Source organism: Dermacentor variabilis, chromosome 3 (assembly GCF_050947875.1).
Source record: "Dermacentor variabilis isolate Ectoservices chromosome 3, ASM5094787v1, whole genome shotgun sequence".
NCBI classification, from domain to species: Eukaryota; Metazoa; Arthropoda; class Arachnida; order Ixodida; family Ixodidae; genus Dermacentor; species Dermacentor variabilis.
Window position 1 is genome coordinate 54,052,957 of NC_134570.1, and position 4,829 is coordinate 54,057,785.

Genomic DNA, 4,829 nt, shown 5'->3' on the forward strand with positions numbered 1-4,829 from the left:
AGCACACACCTTCCACATGACGCGCGCGCTGCTTTACCACTTGAGTTACAGTGGCGGCCATCTTCGCTACGCTTTCACGGGTATTTGTGCAGATGTACGAGATGAGCTGTTGGGGTGTTCGCCAGCGCCACCCACGGTCAAGGTGACGGCAAATGTGGAAGGTTCGCTTACACCCAGGCGTGCTGTAGTACGCGAGCTTAGAATCAGGGGACTGGCCAATGAGCCCTTGCACGCTACTTCATTGCATGAAAGCAAGCTGCCACATGCGATTCCATTCGCTGAGCAAATAGCGAAAAAAAATTGCGGACCCCAGGGGCTCAATTTTTTTCGTCAAGCTTTACGAGCGCATTACATTACGAGAGCACGTAGTCCGTCAAACTGTCATGTGAGAAGCATTTTGACCCTGTTCCCAGTTCCTAAGGTTTAGAGAACTTAAGACCTATCTCTCTAACCTCTTGTGCAGGCAAGCTTTTGGAGCACGTTATTCAAACGCGGCTCAATAACTACATGGAGGATAATGACCTCTATCCGCATTCGATGGTGGGCTTTAGGCCCAGGCTCTCCACCCAGGACGTGATGCTGCAACTAAAACACCAAATCCTCGATGCGGAAACGGGGGACGCAAAGGCAATCCTAGGGCTTGACCTAGCGAAGGCTTTTGATAACGTCACACATAAAGCCATTCTTGAGAACCTTCAGGACTTGGGAGTAGGCGTACGAACCTACAATTACATTAGGGACTTCTTGTCCGACCGAGAAGCAAAAATCCAGATTGGAGAATGCCAATAGGATGACATTAAATTAGGCAGCAAAGGGACCCCACAGGGCTCTGTGCTCTCGCCCTTTCTTTTCAATGTGGCCATGATCAAACTCCCTGAAAGACTAGAGGCTATTGAAGGACTAAATCACAGCATATACGCTGATGACATTGCGTTGTGGATAGCTAGGGGCAGCGATGCCCAAATAGAGGAGACCCTCCAAAGGGCTATCCAGGCAGTTGAAGGTTACGTCGGACCTAGGGGACCTAAATGTTCACCGCAAAAATCGGAACTGCTTCTATACCAGCCGAAAGGCAGGGCCAGTAAGGAGGAACCGCAAATCTCTCTCACAGCTGGGGGGATCCCCATTCCAAAAGTGGACAAAATCAGAGTTCTGGGGCTTTTGATTCAGGCCAACAGCTTTAATGGCGAAACAATAAGGAAACTAGACGGCTGCGCACTGCAGACCATGAGGCTGATCCGCAGGATCGCCAACAGGCGGTCCGGGATGAGAGAAGCGAATCTAGTTAGGCTAGTCCAGGCCTTTGTGATAGGTAGAATAGCTTATGTTGCTCCCTTCCTCAATTTTAGGTCATTCGAGAAGAAGAAGATTGAGGGCATCATACGTAAAAGTATAAAACAGGCGCTGGGGCTTCCCATCCGCACTGCAAATGAAAAGCTTTTAGCTCTAGGGCTCCACAACACTCTTGAGGAGATTATTGAAGCAGTGAGGATCTCGCAGTATGAGAGACTTGCGGGAAGCCCTACGGGCAGGAAAATCCTAGCTAGGCTAGGCATAAACTATGAGGGGCAGGAAGGCATCAAAGTCGACCTGCCGCCAAGCGTGCGGAACCGACTAATAATCCCACCACTACCTCAAAACATGCACCCAATCCATCACAAGGAACGCAGAGAGAAACGGGCCGAGGCTCTTGAGAAGCGTTTCAAAAACTCGAAGGACGTGCTCTACGTTGATGCTGCAGACTATGGCAACGGCCGCATGGCCCTAGCTGTAGCGAGCGCTGAAACTAAATTGATAGCCAGTGGCACAGTTCCAACGGATTGCTCACAGATTGGAGAAGAATCTGCCATAGCACTTGCAATTGCAAGTACTTCAGCCAAAATTATAGTAAGCGACTCTAAGGTTGCGGTGATGAACTTTGCCAGAGGCAGAATTTCTCCCAAGGCGAACAGAATCCTGCAGACCTGCAGAGATAGCAGGAAAATTGAAATAATCTGGGCACCTGCGCACGCCTCCCTCGCTTGGAACGAGGCGGCCCACGAATTAGCTCGAGGACTTACATTCCGAGCTGGTGGGCTAGCCGAAGGCTTCACGGGGCGAGACCGCTTAGTGTGCTACAGAGAAATCACACAACACTACAGACTAGGGCGGGTTAAATATCCTCCGGCTGATGCAACCTTAAACAAGAGCCAGGCCTCCACTTGGCGTCGCCTGCAAACCAACTCGTTTCCAAGCCCGGTGTCGTGCAGCCTCTACTACCCGGGTCAGTACTCCAGCCAGTGTAAGCTATGTAAAGCCAGGGCTAATCTTAATCACATTCTGTGGGAATGCCCACAGGCTCCCTCTGAGGGAAGAATAAAGTCTTTAGAACAATGGGAGACCTTATTACTCAGCTCCGATCCGGAGATTCAACTGAAGACCGTCCAACTGGCCGAAATCGCCGCTAGGGTCCAAGGACTCCTGGCCGTCGTCTAGGTGGCAAGACTTAAAGCCTTCCCTACATCTGTTGGACAAATAAAGTTTTGCAATCCAAAAATCCAATCTTGTTGACTGGCGAAATAAACAATCCGAGCACACCTAAACACTTTCTTCGTGAATGAGAAAGCATTGATGTCCAATTGAACGCTTCTGAGCGGTCCTTCAAGCTATGAACTCCTCGCGGGCAAGCGAGCTCGTTGAGACGCTTGGCCAGTTTAGTCTAGTGGGTAAGACTCTCGGCTTCTGAGCGTCGGATCGTAAGTTCCAGATTGACTACCGCCAACGTTTCTCCTTTCGAATTTTTTTCAAGCAAAACTTTTATTGGCTCTCAAGTTTTGGTGGTGGTATGGTCATGCAAAAGAGCCCAGTTGCTATCAGAGCAGAGCAGCTGCAGGAAAGGGCGATTTCGTGAGTTGACAGCTGTGCCGGCACTGGAGCGTGAGTCATTATCAAGTATTCCAGCTGCATAGGCGCGCGCTCACACCACGCGCGCAACCAATCAGAGCATTTTCGCTTCCGCCGGGGAAGGAAAGGGTATCGCGCGTGCTGTGTCGGCGTCGTTTTCGTTCAGTTCACACACACACACACACACACACACGCACGCACACACACACACACATATATATATATATATATATATATATATATATATATATATATATACATATAATATCATAAGAAGCCAACAAACACTGACACCAAGGATAACACAGGGAAAAATATTTGCGCTTAATAAATGAAATAAAGAATCGATAAATTAATGGAAATTAAAGTGTATGAAAAAACAACTTGCCGCAGGTGGGAACCGAACCCACAACATTTTCCCTTTATTTCATTACTTCTCTCCACCTTGCGGGTTTCCGCAGAACTACTACGTCAAATGGTACGGGGTGTTTGAAAGGAGCAGTTCAGAAATGAATGCAGTAATTCCACTTGGCTTGTCTATGTATGCGTAAGCATACCCCTGAATTTAAGTCCCTCAGACTTCAAGTTTGCCAGCCCCCAAACTTAAGGTGGCCCAGCCCCAAATTTCAAGTTCGCCCTTTCCCAAATTTTAAGTGCACCCACACCCAAATTTCAAGTTGGCCCAAACCCAAATTTAATATGAACCACCCCTAACGTAAGTTTGCCCACACCCTATTTGAATTGGCCCACCCCAAATTTCTACTTGGCCTACCTCCAAATTTCAAGTTGACCCACTCCCAAATTTCAAGTTGGGCCAGCCCCAAATTTCATTTGGCCCACCACTGCTCTAAGCTTCTCCTTGCATTTTCAAGGTATCCCTATGTATCCCTGTGGGTCTCCTCTGTGAGCAATTTTATTATTTGTTTTTGTTTAAATTGTTCCTTATCTCTCATAAATTTACCAATCATCTACATTTACACTATTATAACGATGGAATGTCTTAACTTCGCTAGTTGCGCATTCTTACGCGGGTACAAATTACGATACAAGGTACGTAGTTTTACGTAGGTACAAGTTTCCCGCGCATTTTCGCGTTGCCGAAGAACGCCTTCGCATTAAAGAACTGTTGCCAGAGGGCGTAACCGTACGTACGAAGGCGTCCTAACTCGAGTGTAGCGAGCGCTGCACATGTCTCGACGGCGACAGCACAGAGTTTGCTTGCGCGCGACAGCTCTGCATGGCAGCTGCTCGTTCCGTCAATTACAACCGCTCGATATCTGAAATAAAAAAAATTAATAAAGAAACGAATTTCTCTACTTCTAAGCTAGTATCGCAGGCCTCCGGTTAAAGGACGTGCGTTGTGGGCTACGTAACGATGCGCCACTCTTTGTACTTTCCCTATTCTAGCTGTTATTCGAGAAACACTTGGTCGACACCGAGGACACGACGGTAGCCACTGTGGAGGCTAAGCGAATAGGCCAAGGGGTGACGAGCAACGAAACCTGAGGCTCCTAGCGCTCCTGCACAGTTGTTGTGACGGTAAACCTATGTGCGTATGCCACTTACTTGCGTTACCTAGCGACAGGCCAATGGCGTCATGGCTCAGAACACGCCGCCGAAGCAAGCCAGGCTTTTCTTTGTTTCTGGGTTTGGCCTGGTTTGTTGGGCCCCCCGATGTATCCTTGCGTTCCTACTGAACTTCCACGCGGCACCACTGTATACTACTGGACTACGGCAAGGTGAGACACTTCGTTTGATTGTCTGCGACTCATTTCGAGAGGTTAGGCTTTTGACGCAGTTAGAGAAAAACAACTCTGCCGTCCTGGCGCAGTCAATTTGAGTTGATTACTCGTTACAAAGACGTACTCCGTCATTATACACGCATTCGTCGCACCCACGCCGCACCACCGCCGTCCTTCTCGCGGGAGGAAGCAGTGGCATTACAA